General features: G+C 40.5%; 1 protein-coding gene across 1 annotated transcript in view; it reads left to right on the top strand.

The window, feature by feature from the left end:
* Positions 1-244: 244 nt before the first annotated feature.
* Positions 245-16,905, top strand: part of ZBTB20 (zinc finger and BTB domain containing 20) — a 28,408-nt gene continuing 11,747 nt past the window's right edge. Inside the window, exon 1 of the mRNA XM_066572098.1 lies at positions 245-428. The gene's annotated coding sequence lies outside the window, so the exon portion shown is untranslated. The remainder of the gene's footprint in view (positions 429-16,905) is intronic.

Below are 16,905 nucleotides of genomic sequence, written 5' to 3'. Positions count from 1 at the left end.
GCTTGGCCTATTTGCTGTAATACAGTCTCAGGGCCATTGCATCAGAGTCAAAACAAGGAGCAGCTTGTTTCCAAACAAGAAGTATGGAGGAAAGTCTTCTCTGCCTCCTTCTCTGTAAGGGGAAAGAGAGGCGAGAGGGGGGTGGTGGTGGGGGAAGAAAGTTATCTTTAACAGATTCTAAAAATGCCTTTTCCCAAATATGCAGTCAGTCCCTTCAAAGGTCTCTTTGTTTATTTTCAGGAAGAAACCCAAGACAGCTGAAAACCAGAAGGCATCTGAGGAGAATGAGATTACTCAGACGGGTGCATGCAGCGCCAAGCCAGGCCTTCCCTGCCTGAACCTTGAAGCTGTTCCTTCTCTGAGCCCGGCCCTCATCCACTCTCCACATTCACCAACAAACCTGCACGCACACACAGGGTCATCTGATTGTGAGTACACCAATATGCTGCTGGGGTTCCTGAAAACACTTCCTTTACTGTGCACCAGGTTTTCCAGTTGGATACTCTTCCCATAATGTCATAAAGAGGATCTTCTCAGGGCTTACTTTCTCCCTTCTTTGGGAATTACATCTAAAGCAGAACATTTTTGTGGTAAGGTTGTGATAATGCAATCAGCCAGAAAAAACTGAGAGCGTGTTCTTAGGTCAGGCTGCTGCTTATTGCAAATTAAAAAGGAAAGACCCCTCAAGCATGTCCCTGTCCAACTAGAACTGTTGCTCTGCTCCAGGTAGTCACAAGCTTCTCATTACCCAACCATATCTCCTGACTGGAGGGGTTTCAGTCTGTGCTGAAAACATGGGCCTGGCTCTGCAGCCCAGGACTGTAAAGTTTCCATGAAGAAAGGGGAGCGTTTTGTGGAGAGGATCAGTCTGTGAGAGTCTGGAAAATCTTTGTAGACCTGTGTGGTTGTACCAGCCTTAAGGCCCTTATTTTGAGGGCATTTACTTTCAGATTACTCAGCATGGGTTAATTGCCCTTTAGAAAATGTTCTTCTCCGTTTTGCCAAAAAATACAAAAAATAAGGGAGGAGATTATTAAAACTGGATTTTGGAAAGTCACCTGATCTTGCCAGCTCTTCAAAACATTGTCATTTCACAGAGGTCCTTGCCTGGAAGTCTCTTGGGCAAGAATGTGCAGGGTATTGTGAATTTCATCACTCACTAGTTGTAGAATTTATAGTTTACCTCTTCTGCAGTGGTTTATAATGTAAATTTACAAGGCGGGGGGGAGAGGAGAAGATGATGACACCAGGTTTCAACAGCTCGGAAGCCAACCAGACTTTGCAAAAGCTTGTAAAAAAAAAAAAATCAGGGCATGACAATAAAAAATCAGATTAAAAAGTATGTGTATCCTTTTCTTTCTTTAATTTAAAAATCCTGCCTCAGGGCCAAGCTTGGAAGCAGTCGGGTTATAGGGATCATCACTATCAAAATCACTTTAGCTGCAATTCATTCCTGTTGGCTTCTGACTTTATTCATTATGAGCTTCTGCTAGAGATCTTGATTTTAATAGAGCTGGTAAATACTGGGGAGACTTTCCTAAATCTCACCTGGTGATTTGGGGAGAAGAAAGAGCTGTGAAACAATTGAACAGCAGGCAGCATGCAATTTAGTATATATGAAAACTCTTTTCAAATTGGAGATGTCAGACTCTTTGTTAAAACTGGGGTGCAGTTTTATCTTGTAATGTTTTCTGAAAACAAAAAGCTTGTGAAAAGATGCAAAAAATGAGCAGAACAACAAGAAAAAAATAATCCTTATTTTCAAACAAAGAATCCCTTTATCCCATTCACAAAGATGAAAGGGTTCATTAGTAAATGGGATTTGAAACCTCACACTGATTTTTTTGACAGTACAAATGGAAACTCATGAAAGCAACCTTAGGACAGAGGCCAGCAGGGATTGCTGGGAACTTGGAGAATGAGCTCCTGCTTTTGCTTTCTGAGGTGGCCAAGTTCAGGGTGAGGAATATTGGCAGAGGCCAGCAGGGGAAGGTGGAGCCTGCAGCTCTTCATGCTCTACCTGTTCTGTGCACAGTGTCTTTTAGACTCCTAAGTTTTTAGAAGACACTGTCCCCAAGTCACCTTCCAGATGATGTCAAAGGCCTTTTCCAACCTAAACAATTGTATTCTTCTGTAAATAGGAGTAAACTGCCAGCCCAGGTTAGATGCTCCTTTCACACTGCAAGTGCAGGGGATTTTTTCAGAAAATGGGTTTAATAGCAATTCCAGCATTAACATTGTCCTGTCTTGTGAATTGTTGAAATTTAGTTCCCAAAATATAGCTAGAGTCCTGCAAAGATTCAGGAAATAGTAAGACCTCTGGTGGTATTATCTCTGTTAGCTGAAAGCAATAGAAAATTTCACAATTATTATGGGTTATGACCTTTATCAGGCTGTATTTGTTAGGGGTGGTATGCATATAATTAGTGTTTGGCATGCCTTTGCAAAACAGCAAGAACCCACATGAACTGAAATGAGGAGTGATGAATATAACTGCATATTTACTGTAGCTTTCTACCATGTTTTGTGGTATTCTTTTTTCATATGGCCTCAATCCTTCGATTGCTGGAATATGTTTGTGGATGCAAAAGATTGATTTTTGTGGCACCCAACATTAGAAACGGGTCTCCCTGCAGTTACAAATGCTTTCTCCATACCTCTGATGTGCCCTGTCTTTTGGGTCAATTCTTTCCCCTCACTCTAGAATCCCTTTCTTTGTCCTTCTCTTCCTCTCCCCTCAGAGCTACATTGCCACATCTTTTTTCCTCTCAACTTTTGGACCCATGGTGATGCTTTTCTTCTTCGGGCCAGCGAGACTTTCTGTCCTTCCCTCTACCTTTAGACAGCACAACATTGTTTTTCTTCCCTTTCCCAGACCATCCTACTGCCTGGGCAGTACCCACCCCCACAGCTGGGCAGATACCTCATTTTGAAAGGGCATTCTTCATTCTGCTGGGAGGTTTTCTAGTGGATGGCAAATAGTACAGAAATACTATAGAACTAAAGTTAGACTGAAAGTTTGGGAGGAATTTTCTCTGAAAACACCAGAAGCACCCAGAAAGAGTCAGCATGGTAGGGTATATCAATTCTTGGAAAAATGCACAGATGTACAGATGGTTTCATAAGGCCTCATTTAAGTATCTGGGGGGAAAAAAGGCTTGGATTTTATGGACCACCTTTCAAATCAGTTTGAAATCTTCACTGACCATTTTGCATGCACAGTCACTAGTGCTTGGCAGAAAACAACACCACATATTTATTATTATGAGAAATGTTCAGAAGCCAATCTACTTTAAAATATCAGGGTGCTTTTGGAATGATTCAGATCAATTTTTTTTTTCCAAGCAAAGGAAATAAAAACTCTGTGATAGCCATCTGCTCCTCAGCTGTAAAAGGCAGAGGTGAAGAAAGCCTTAAGCAATAGTCTGAATGCCAGTCTTACTGATATGAATACTTAGCAAAAAAAAAAAAAAAGAAAAAAAAAAAAGGAAAAACAAAAACCTTGGATGAAGTCATATGTGATGCATAACATAATTTAAGGTTTCATTCTGTAGCATATATTCTACATGCTTCTTCTGGTGCCACTTATTCAAAATGAAATTGCATTATTCCTCAGACTTGTAGGACTAGGTCCTGGATTTCTGGGTTTGAGCACTATTTCCAGCACAGATGAATCCCTGAAGCTAAATCCAGAGCACAGGATGCACTGTGTCCAGTCCCATCTCTTTTAGTCTTGGGAAATGCAATACAGTTGGAGAAACAAGTTAGAGGAAGAGGTGCTTCCTGAGGTAACTATTTTCATGGAGGGCTTAGCAGCCCTCATGATTCAAAACCACCACTAATAATTGAATTAATTTGGAATTAAATGATAAGAGTGAGCTGATAGAACTCCAGCTGAGTTATGCGTCTAGCTACTCAGCTGTCACAAACAGATCTATCTGCTTACCCAGAAGAAAGGTGCTCATGCAAGGACAAGTACAAGTTGTGGGAAGGTTATAAAAAAGCAAAGGAAAGCAATGAGATTTGTTCTATTCACATTTTTTTCACATATTTCCTTGCTTATGGATAGAGAATGCATAAAGTGCATAATCAGGCTGTAGTTCAAAGGCTGAACAGCCTCAGGTAAAGTTTCTAAAGATTTCAGTGAGAAGAAGAAGGTCATCAGGAGCTGGCTGTATTTAAACTGGTTTGGTCTGCATAGGCCACTTATTTCAGGAGCTTTTCAGAAAGCATCTATAACTGTATATATTTTGCAAGCGAGCCAAGAGATAAGATCATTTTGGCAGAAACTTTCACGAGTTCTCAAAGATACAATCAGACAAAAACTTCATTCAGGCTCTGATGTATGCATCTTAACAGATGTGTCCAAACTCAAAGGAATCCCACGGGAACAGTGCAACTGAATCTCTTTGTCTCTATTGATAGTTAAAAGAGTTATTCTTAGATATTGGATGGTCCATCTGTGAAGGAATTTGTTCCAGACAAGACAAAAGCAACATCTTTGCAAAGAGTTTCCTTGGGACTGAGAGGCAGGTTGGACAATGACTGAAAAACTTCTGAAGCAGTATTTATGATTTTAGAGAACACAGAATTCTTGCAGAGACCTGAGATTCTGGTAAGGAATGAGCTCAGAAGAAAAGTAAGCCATGAATTTTTTTTTGATCTGTTAAACAATCATTGGCAGGTTGTCGAAATAAGGGAGGACTTTCTAGAGTTATGTTTTAGCAAGGGACAGGGGTGATTTTTTGCATTAAATAGAATGCACTTTATAAACAGTGTCAGTGATAGACCACATCTGAGCTCTTTGTCCCTACATGCTCAAGTACCATGGCTGACTTGGTCCAATTCCAGAATTTTTCAGCCTTCACAGGACAGGAACTTTGAAGCAGAGTATTTGCTTTTTTCCCTTCTAAGTTTTGTAACTTCTTAGCCTTCCAGCATGACAGGGAAAGACAGAGTGGGAACCTCACAAGATTCCTGAACTCCACAGAGCATTGAGAGTGAATATGGAAATTCTGGGGGGTTGTTTTCTTGAGCAGCTAGAGGGACCCACCATTCCCTTCCCATGAATCTGCCAGTTCAATTTGCCTGGGGCTAGTGTAGAGGCTGAGTAGATCTGAAGATGGTTTGGCCTCATCTTTACCTTTTAGGTTTCCTGTGTTTCTCTTAGGTTCTGTGGCAGGAAGGGAATGGTTACATGCCCTGATGGTCTTTTTCTTCTCCCTGGAAATTTGTTGTTGTGATTCCCTAGGAGCTGCTCTGGAGCTTTCAAATAGTCTTCACTCTCAGTGAAGACAGGAGGCCCCCTGATTCTACCAGCTTCCTTGTTTAGAGTCAGGCAGTATGAAATAGTCATTTCAGCTGTATTTTTGCTAATCTATGTATGGCATGTCTTAGCTAATGCCGAATATTTTTAGGTTGTTTTTGGTGACCTAAGAAATTTTGTATGTTTAGATATCTATTTTAGATGATATAATAATAATGATACAGGCCTTTTCTGTAGAAAGCTAAACTAAAAGGAAGGATATACATAGTTCTCAAATACTGATGTTACAACACTAATTATACTTTCATCTTGTGCAACATTTGAAATATTGTTTGGTAACTGCTTCTCTTTTTAGTAGTTTTAAGTGATTTCTACGTCCCATGCACTTGTATTTTTGTTTGTAAAATTATCAAAGAAGTATGAGTCAGGAATGAGTCAGTTTTCATAGAAGCAGATATGTGTTGCTTGAATTGTGTAGAGACAAAAGTAGGTACAAGTACAGGTATGCAAAACTATAAGCTGCGTTCACCCTGCCTTTTGTAAAAGCCAACATAATACATTGAAGAACTGGCAGTGAAAAATGTGCAAATGGTAGGAACTGGTCTCTATATTCTAATCGGTGCACTAAGTGAGTTTTGTCAGGTTGGTCTCCCAGGCTTTTTGTCTCTTGAGAAATGACTAATAGCATATGGTACTTCAATTACAAAGTCAGTGAGTATGTTTTCAGAAGCAACTGTGGAGCCCAACTTTAACTGATGCGTAAATCACTTATATTTGTAACACATAGATGCCTTTGAAAATTTGTCTAATTAGCCTAAATGTTGGTTCTGTTATTTGATGCCCCTGTAATACTGGGTTGGTCTTAGGTTGTGGTGTTTAGTGCTTTTTTTTACTGCTCTCTATTTAAAGAACTGTCAGTGATAACATGCATAGTCTTGGCTTTGGTTTAAAACTGCCATGCATGCTCCTAACTCCCATGATTTCAGGGTACATCTTGAAGACATTTCTACAGTGTATCTATCCTTTCTAAGTACCAGGGAAAAGGATAAGACTCACTGCTCTTTACAGGTCCATAGCTTCCATTCTTGAGGTGACTGAGTTGGTAATGCAGTAGTGTTTCTCTTTGTAAGTCATGCTGCAGCCAGTGAGAGACACACTCTCACTGTCCATTAAGATGTCTGCAGTCTGCTTCTGAGTTTACTTTGTTGTGTCTTCAGAGTCAGCCCCCTCCAAGATTTTAATTACTGTTCTTTATGTTCATAGTCTTCAGTAAATCCTTCTTCTGTATGTATTTCAGCTGTTTCACTCATGAAGTGAGGGACTGATGGATACGTACAAGTATCTATCACCGTTCAATGTATCAAGATGTTCTAGTACTTTTTTTTAACATTTAGGATTTTGTTTGTGTGGTTATATGTGTGGGATTTGTGTTTGGTTCAGTCTGGGGGTTTTTTTGTAAGTCTCCAGAGCAGTGCTTTCCTCTTCTCCCCTTGAGCTGGCTTACCTTCTTCCATCGTACTCCATCCTGAAAATGAACCAATAATGTAAATTCTACAGTAGAGTTCCTGTGATGTCCTAGCTTACCTTTACTGCTTTCATAGACAGTAGTCTTGTTAACAGACTGACACTACTACTTGCCTACCTGATCTCTCAATCCACGTAGTCTGCCACACTTCATAGATACCAGTCATTGTTCTGTTAACTTTCTCTGTCTGATATGTTTAAATAATGTTTTATTACAGTATTTCTCTTTATGCTTTTAGTGAGTTTTTCTTTAAATTTCTTCTTCACCCTACCTAATCTTTGTTTTACATCTAGTCTGCTACAGTTTATGCTCAGTTCTATTAATGTCACTTGGGCATGATTTCCATGTTTGGAAGAAAAAAATTTCAGCTTTAATGAACTCTTATACCTTGTTATTTAACCATTGTAGCATTTTCTACTTCCTCATTTTTCTTTTGTTGTCCTTGGATATGCATATAAACTCTATTAAAGTGTTATTAAGGCCACCTCCCTGCTGTTCTTAGGGATTTTACATCCTTATCTTTTCCTTTCAGACCCTTTCTGACTAACTTCCTCTTCTTTTTTTCCTTTCAATAGTTGTTCTTCTTGAAGTTGCACATACCAAAACTGTCACTCTGAGATCTGCTTGAAGCATGTCAAACATAATCATGCCAATCATTGTTATTTCATGTCTTAACCATACATGCTACTGCTGTCATCTCCTCTATCTTAGTTGGGTGAGAAGACTAAACCAAATGTGCCATTTCCCTAATATGGTCTTCAGAGGAATATTTCAGTGTTTGACAGGTGATTCTTGCTTGAAGGAAACTAAAGCAGCTGCATCTCCATCTCCTTTTGTCCTAGTGTGGGTTGTTAAAATGCTGCGCAGCTCAGTGCTTGCATCTCTCGCAGTTAGTTCCTTCTGTGCTGTAGGGAGACACCTTCCATGCACTGAGAAACATTGACTGGTGTCGTAGTGGCCTGGTTTGTTGCAGCTACACAACTCCAAAGTTACAGGTGTAAAAACATACTTGGTCACCTCCTGCTCCTTTTCACCACTATCAGCTGTTTAGCATTGGAGCTTTTTGCTCTTTTCCTCTCAGCTTCCATAGTCACTTTCTCCTCCTTTGTTTACCTGTGGTAGAGTAGCCATGTAATCTTTGTGCTATGATCCTCCTCAGTAACTTTAGAACAAGGTATGGCCAAACCAGTATTCAAATTAGAGAAAACCAAAACAATTCTTGCATTGTTCTTCACTGAATGACTGAACAAAGGGAGCTCTTTAATTTGAACCTTTTTTTGAACTGAAGCCTTAACATGGTAGTGGGAGAGAACCTGAAATATAAAACCAAGGATTTATAAACCTCCTTATGTTTATAAAGAGTGCTAGGAGGTGTTGCGGAGTAAAATCATGTTCACAAGAAGTGTGGTGTTTGATCTACTCCATGGGTGAGAGTCAGTTGAAAGCCATCAGAATGTCACTGAACTTCATTTGCATCAGGCTGTTTGCCTGGCATCCCGGCGCATGGAGACCACAGCAGCAAGTTCTGGCTGGCACTGTGCATTTGAATTCCCAAGGACACCAAGTGCTGTTCTTTCTAGAGGGGATGCCATTGTGCCACCCATTCATATTTTCTGTGGCTGTTTTCATTGTCCATGGAGTCATTCTCGAGGCTAAAATAACATGAGATCCAGTCTTATGTATCTCCCACTCAGGAAATAGTGTACAATGAGAATTGAAGAATCTGTCAGCACAAATGCCTCCTTGAGGAATTAACTGCACCTATGAAAAAGAGATAAACAAATCCTAGAACCCCTACTCATCCCAGCTTTGTTGTGTTGAACACTGAAGGGATCTCTGCCTGGCTGGATGTGCAGTATATACTCTGTATCCATCTGTGACATGTGGTGAAATGCTTCTTCTTGAAAGCCCACGAGAGGGAAGTAGTATAAATTAAGAGTAATCTCACAGCAGCTATTTTTACGTTCTTAACCAGGGAAAATGTAAGCGTAGCAATATTGTGCATCTATTAAAAATCTTGAAAGGCTCTTTGTAACTAGATGATAGGAGTGATAACATGTAATTTATTGATGTTACACAGATAGAGGAAGAAACCCACAAAGTAGCAATTTTTGTGTGAAAAAGGGTATGATAGAGGAAATAAAAACAGAGAAAGGGACTTCTCATAGTTTCATGCCTGTTTGGGCAACTATGTCAATTTTAACAAAAATACCTTGTGCTTTGATCCTATGCTACATTTCAAAACAGGGCATATTCCCTGTATTCAAAAGTAAAACTCCCAGATGCCATCTCTAGTAGTTTTGGATGAATAGAGGGCAGAATGTGCCTAAGGCAGACCTGAGAAATAATTCCAATGCACTGTATTAGTATCACCTGTTGGTGTCTGAATGCTTGGATATACATGTAATGCCAGAGCCTTTTCCCCAGGGAATGGGGGGATGCATTGGAACTGACAATGTGCATTTAATACTAGAGTTCCCTCTGATGGTTTCAAGCCATCCAGGAGTGTTGCTTATTGCCTTGATTTATTTGTTTAAAGTGTTTTGCCATACATTTCTGTTCCTGTCAAAGCTAAGTAGGGGGTTTTGGAAATAAGTGTGGTCCCAGAGATTGCAGAGGTCTCACTGAGGACAGAAACATTTCCTGTGGCCTTCAGTATTGTAGACATGAGTGTGTTCTGTTTCCCACTGATATTTAAATCTGAATTATAGAGAGGCCTGACCACTCGTCCCATAAACTCAAAATAAAGAAACCACAGTCCAAAACATTATGAATATGTGTCTCACGATATTTCCAAGCTGAAATATTCACCCAGTTGTTCTAGTTAAAAAACACCCAATTGTACTAGTTAACAATTTCCCTTTCACTAGTACATAAAAAAGACAAATGGAAAAAATAACCAAATAAGATCTAGCATTTTCATGTGATAGCTTTCCTCAGGCCTGAGACAGAAGCACTGGACAAGATAAGAATCTTTTTCAGCCCTGAGGACTGGCATTTACAATTTTTCATCCATCCCTTGTTTCTCCCATCAGCCATGGTTCTGGGACCAGAACAAAATCTCTTTCCAGGGAAATGCCTTTCAGTGTATCATGGAGGAAATAAGCAGTGCTCTTCCACAGGCTCTCCCACAAAACTCAACCATAACTGCACCCTCTCCCTAACAGACTGCTACAAACACTCCCTGTACAGAATTCCAGCTTGAATGGAAACCTTCTAAAGAGGTAATTATCTTAAGAGATTTTAATCTATATTTTCCTTTTAACCAAAGCCTACAAGCTCTCAGGCTTACTGTATTTAACCACACTCAGGTTGATAAGCTTCTTCTCCTGGTCTTTCTGCCTGGAGGAACACCTAACACTGCTGGGCAAACATGAAGGAGTTCATGGAATAGCAGGTGTCTCTTTTGAAGGCAAGTTTTAATATATTTGCACCTATTAGCCTTTTAATTCATTTTATCTCCGGACACAGCTCCCACCTCCAACCCCAGCCTCTTCTCCTCCCTAAACAAGGTTTCTGAGAGAGGATAAAAGTTTTACAGTCTCCCACAGCAAGACAATCAAAAGCAATCCTTATCCACTTTCCTTATGGGGATTCAGTCTGAAATACAGTATTAGGATTTAAACAGAAGTCTGTAAAGCAGGTGGAGGTATTCTTAAGGACTAGAGTCATCTTTTAATCAGGACCATGGAATAGCAAAACAAATCACCTTATTTATCTATGTTTTCCAAAGTTATTTTTTTCCAAGAAGCATCCCCCTAATCTTTTTTTGAGTAGGGAGTGCTCACACCAGCATTTCTGGCCCATCTCCCCCTGTCCCTACTCAGTGATTCTTTTGCTGTGGGTCCACCAGTGAAACATGCATTCCAAGTAACAGCACCTGGCACTGGGAAGGAAAACGAGCAATAGATGCACCTAGATTTTTAAAGAGCCAAGCTGCCTCACACTTATAGCCAGTTAAAACAGTTGGACCATGCTGGGGCTTGGCAGGATCATGCATGAGCTCCCTGGGAACAAGAGAGTGTAGATGAAACAGATTTCATGTAGAACATGAAAATGTTCCCTACTGAAGAAGGGATGAGCACGGCATCATTTTTCTTCCTAGGAAATGGTGCCATCATGTGGAGACATTGTTTTCTCTGTTTCTTGTTTTAAGAGGGCAGTTGTGAGGTTTTCTCCCTCTACATTTTAAAGAAGTGCATTAAAATGCTATTTGGCAAACTTATATTTCACTAGCACAAATAGATTACAACTGATTGGGGCACAGGAATTAACACCCTTAAAGTGATATGGCCACATCCTGTTGAAATCCCTGTTAATGCAGCTGTGATGACCGCTCCAGGGCTTCTTCTGTAATGTTATACATGTTGCTTGGAGGTGGTGTAGATACCCACAGAAGTATCCCCCATCGATGTAGTTCATTTCTGTGCTATGGAGATACAATGGCATGGCTGTAGATAGTCTGCAGACAAGGTCTGAGAGAGGAACTGAGATAATGAGAGTGTGTGTATATGTGTGCCACTGTTTAGTGTGGAGGTATATTTGACTGGACCCCAAATATGTGCCTGGGAATAAAAAATGGCTTTTGCCTATGCACTCTTCAAAGTGTCTTTGGAATTTGTAAAATAGCAAATATAAAAATTGGATTAAAAGTGGGAAAGTGAATATCTTGGCTCAAAATGTAATACTTCCCTATCTTAAAAATAGCTAAACATGCTGTAACACTGGCTTTGGTCACTGCACTGCTATAAACTGGAGCCAGTTTTTACCTGGTGTTTTACAATTTTAAGTAGGATGCTGACCATAAAAAGGAATGGAAGAATTAAGGCACTAGAGTACTTGGGGAAGAAAACTAGGTTTTTTGTAAGCCTGAAGAATAAAATTTGAAGAAACTTCAATTATTTCTTGATATTTCTGTAATATTCTTTACCCAAGGATGCAAAACAATTCCTTGAGGCAGGCAGTCCTGCAGGATTGGATGCACAGTGCTGTCCCTGTTCTAGGTGTGGAGCAAACTGAGGGACAGGCATTGCCACCTGTGGTTTCAGAGCAAACAGGATTAGTGCCAATGGACACCTCCTGAGGTGTGTCAGGCAAAGCACAGGAAGGTGACTCTCTGCCTGTCCCGCCCAGGCCTGGAGGCTGAAATAGAGGCTTTTGTGCTTGACATTAGGAATTTATATCCACTGGGTATAGAAGCCAATTTATGTACAGAACACCCATGGTTTAGTCTTCAGTTTTATGTTAAATGGGTATCTCATCATTCAGTAAATGCTAAAAAGGACAGGGCAATTAACTAAATAAATCATCTTTAGGAGTGTGCTGAGCATTTTCTAGTCTGCAGAAATAGTCTCCTGAAAAAAAGTTTAGGCAAACTCTTATTTGCCATCTCCTTGGTGTGTTTTCTCCTTGGAGAATAAGGTTGTGTTTGTGTGTGCACACATTTCTGTCTTTCAAACAAATGCAGTTACTAGCTACAAAATTTAGAGAAGTTTGACAGCTTTCAGAACGCAGTGATTTTTTTCTTCCATAGAGTGTATTACTGACACATTAATAGATGTTGTGCTGGTAAAAATACAGTACTTCTTGTTAAATGTAGACTGCTACATATTTTGATTCTAACAACAATCTGCTAGGGTTAGGGCAATTTGTGTAGTGTCATCTGGTGTTTGTTTTGGATAGATATTATAGAAGGAGATACTGATTTTCAAGATGTTCAAGCAGATGATTGGGTGAAAACTCCAGCAAACCTTTAAAGCAACAGAAAGCAAGGGCTACTCCTGGTCAGATCTCCTGCTGAGGATACAAATGTTCTTCTGTGTTCCTGAAACTCCATAGAAGTTTTTCCTCTTGCAGGCCCCTGTTTAGAATGAGGCCAAATATTCAGGAGAATCAGCCTGAGCAGGTGTGGCTGAATTGCTCTCTCCCCATCTTTGAGATGCACTGAGAAGTCATACATTGCCAGGTTTTCAGCATTTGAATTCTGGTCACTTCCTTGAGTGGAAGAAATGCTACTCCACTAAATTGGTCTCAGAGAATTGGAAGCTGATGCAGGACTAATGTGGTGTATGGAAACACTAGATAGGAATTTTTGCTCTGTTAATCCAGTTTTATAGTAACTAACTTGATAACAGAAAATAAAGCTTTATCAATTGGGATAAATCAGGTCATTGAAGCTGACAACAACCCACAGTCATTGCGGTGCAAAGTTTGGAGTACGAGGCACTAATGTATGGAAATGAGAACTTCCTACAGAAATTGTGGGGCTATAGTAGCTTTCACATTGTGATGGACATGCTGTATTTGGAGTGAACTGTTGTGTTTATGAAAGAGTTGAGATCTTCATTCCAACATAAGGATTCTTTACATACATCTTTCTTAAGGAAGATCTGTTTTTATAACAGGGCTTTGTTTTCTTGGGATTATTTATTCTGTAAGGTCTTTAAAGAGTATCATAGACAATGATATATAGACAACTCCTTCATTCACCTCCTTCAGCTAGAATACCTAATCTGTGTTTGGGCTGCAATTTAACTGAAAGAAGATGGAAGAAGATAAGGAAGAGAATACCTATAACCACTGAGGATGATTTGGAGACCTGAGTTCGTATTTTCTAGAAAAGACAGGTCTAAAGAAGAAAAGTGAGGCACCTTCTGGTATATAAGGGAGTGCTGTAAAGAGGAAAATGGTCAGTAGCTCTCCCTATGTGTTAGGGGAAGAGGTTGAGTGATCAGTTTCAAATTTAAATACTAAGAAATCTCTCTTGCTAGAAAGATAATAGACTGTCTGTCTGGGGAGGGAGTGGAAATCCACAGTGTTGTTTTTGCAAACGTGGTAGACAAATTTCTGAAGAAATAGTGTAGGTAAATGATTCCCACAATAGGAAAAATAGTAGACTAGATGACTGTCTGAAGAATGTAATGTGTCCATTTTATACAAATAGGAGGCCATCCAACAGTTGGTGTGGAAACCAAGGATTAAAGATTTCCAAAACCACACATGGTAGAGGAAGAGAGTAAGGACTAGAAGATACTGCTTGTCTCCAGCAGCAGGAGGTTATTAGGTTTTTTGTGCTCCCAGGAACTGGAGGCTTGATTACTGATGCACAGAAAAGCAGTTCCAGAAGTAGGAAGGGCACCTACCAAGCCTAACTTCCACATCTTTGTCCTAGCTCAGGGTGTTCTCCCAACTAGGGAAACACTTGTCATTTTGATAATAAAAACATAAAGAAACCATATTCTGTACAAGATACAATGTCTCCAACTTTTCCACCGTCTCTCAAGTGTGCGTTCTTCTCAATGCAAGGCTTGCGGAGGTTGTCAGAAAGATAAACTAGGCAAAAATACCAAGCTAGTTGATCTTGTCTAAGTGAGACCTCAGTGAGATGTTTGCCGGACAATTCTCTAAATTCTCCTGCGGAAGATTGAGGCAAAAACTAAATCCATATCTGTCTCAGCAAGCCCACCAGTTCTCAAGGATATAGAACAATTATTCTCTATTCCCCATAAGTATGAAAGCAAGATACAGTATTGGAATAATTACCAATATAGCCGGACGGGATGTGCCTGAGCTTGTCTGGCCTTTGCTGCTTGACCAAAAGGTGGCAGCTGTGGTGTTTTCACCTCAGAGACACCTTTGGCTAGCTGGATGTTGCAGCTGGGCACATGGAGACAAGTCCAGACATGCAGGAGCTCAGATTTATCTTGGTGGAGAAGCTTTAAGGTGATGGTGAAGGAGGAGTCAGTTTTGATGGAGGGTTTTCAATCCAGAGCTTTATTCCTGGCCCACAGACCTCTGAACCCAGCAACAGCTCCAACAGAACTCTCCAAACCGCATGTTTGCTCGCCCTTTTACCCGGGGGAGAGGGGGAGGGAAGGAACACGGGAGACCACCAACCAGGTACAGAAGGGGGGAGTCTCAAGTGACAAATGACACCTGGATGGCCCAATGTCCTCCAGGGCTGGAGGGCATCTTTTGAATTCTGCCAATCACTCGACACCCTTCTGGAATGCCAGGATTGACAGGCAGTGCTCAGCGGGGGGCAAGTGAGTGGGGGAGGGAGAGGTGGCTGACACACCTGGGGAAGAAATCTTCAGGGAGAAACCCAGGGTATCTGAGGCAAACCATGACATCACACCGCAACAATACAGCATTTGGGTTTCACTCTGCTAGTCATTCCTGTGAATGAGCACATAGTAAGTTTCCAAAAAAGCTTGGATTCCAGCATCCTAGGCAGTTTTGCTTCAGGTGAATGCTGTGCTGCGTTGCTGTAAATGTGATGGGTTCATCACTACTGTGTTTCCAGAAATGGTAGTCATTACTGTGCAATGGGCTTTGAGATACCATGGTTTTAAAAGACACAAGAGAAAATCAAATTCTTTGATATCCTTCAGTTATGGGCATTAAGACTTTCATCAACTGGCTTTGCAGAAAGGGACATCTAGTGGCTGTACAGAAAAAAAACCTTGCAAAACGCATTTTCAAATGCACAACATAGCCATTTGTGTATGGCCTGCAGTGTTCAATATTCTGTTCATCTTTTTGGTTCTACTACCTCATGTGTTTTCTGGGGGTAATTTTTTATGGTTTTGACAAACAAACAAAAAATCACCATTTCGAGCCATTACTTTCTAGCTTCATGTAGGTCTGTGCATGGTAACTCTGGCAAATAGAAAACTGCCTCAAACCATGCTTGATGTACCTCACTGCTGCACTTCGAGTTTTCTATAGCATCTTCCAGGAGTCCACTGCCTGCTGTTTCCTTCTGCCATTGCCTTCCCCTTTGGTACTGTACTTGCAGAGCTTGTCATTGTTATTGTCATGGTAAAACCTACTTTATTTTGAATGCCCATAGCATAAAAGTCAGCAGGAGGGGTGGATGAGATTCAGGGAAACACTAATCTAAGCATTCAGTCATGTATTACACAACAAAAGTTTTTTTCCTTTCCCATCCACGTTGTGCTCCTTCTTACTAGTTGAGGATGAATTCCATGCATGTTTCTGTGAATAGCCTGACAGTTTAATCGGTACATTTGCATACGGGCAAATGAAGCTTTTTTCAAAGTTGCACAGTAATATGTTTCACCTTTATACCATGCCAGCTTCAAATTGTATCCCAGGAGGATTTCAAATGTGCATAATCTGTGCAGTTGTCTGGGCTTTTTTCCTTTCTTTTTCTTCTGCTTTTTTTTTTTTTTAACTGGCAAATGCCTATTCATTGCCCATCTGGGTAAGAATGGCCTTTGCATTTTCACACCCATTCTTTCCTATATGGTTTGTGAATACTCCTCCAATCAGAACTTGCTTCACAGAAAAGGGACAAAACCATTTTACAGGAGTTTCTCAGAATAAGTCCATTGGGATCTCTACATCATGTTTACTGGACAAAAAAAGACCGAGTACTTAACAAAGACCACTTGAATTTCACAGAAAGTTTCCCACTGTCTTGAGTTTAAAAGAGTGGCAGGCCTGAGGAGAGCCCTAGACAGGAGTCTTTTTCCTGAGCTGGGCATTCTGTGCAGTGATGAGTAGGTGAGTGTGTGTGTGTGTGCAGCTGGGCCTTGTGAGGAGCTGACACACTTTCTGGCTTGTCCAAGGCTCTAGGAGTCTTTGTCAGAATATGGCATTTACTTAGAATCAAACCTGCATTCGCAAGTCCGTGTTTTGTGGGCAACATCACCTTTGAACTTTCAGCTCAGAACAACATGAAGTAGGGGTCAACCACAAAACTTGGATCTGGACCCAGCTTCATGCAAAGAGGGAAAGGATCTGCCTTGGACAGCAGGTTTTGCTACAGACCAATCCCTGGAATTTGTTAAAACCACTCTTCATACTGATGTGGCTTGTGTAGTAGTGGTTCTGACACTTACACAAATTATTTCTTTGCCTGGACTTGGGATAGATATGCTTTACAGTGTTGAATGTCAAGGAAGGTCGCCTAGAAAAATCATCCTTAAAATCTGTATTAGCTTTTTTTTTTACTATTTATTGTGTATCTCTTCCAACCACCCTTCTTCTTTTATCCTCAAGGAGTACATTTCAGTTGCTTCTCAGTTGAAGAAGTGGTAGATGTTCAAACAGTGAGAGGATCTTTTTAAGGCAAACTCTAATAGCA

Source organism: Molothrus aeneus, chromosome 2 (assembly GCF_037042795.1).
Source record: "Molothrus aeneus isolate 106 chromosome 2, BPBGC_Maene_1.0, whole genome shotgun sequence".
NCBI lineage: Eukaryota > Metazoa > Chordata > Aves > Passeriformes > Icteridae > Molothrus > Molothrus aeneus.
Note: the sequence above shows the minus strand (reverse complement) of the source record. Positions and strands in the feature narration are given on the sequence as shown.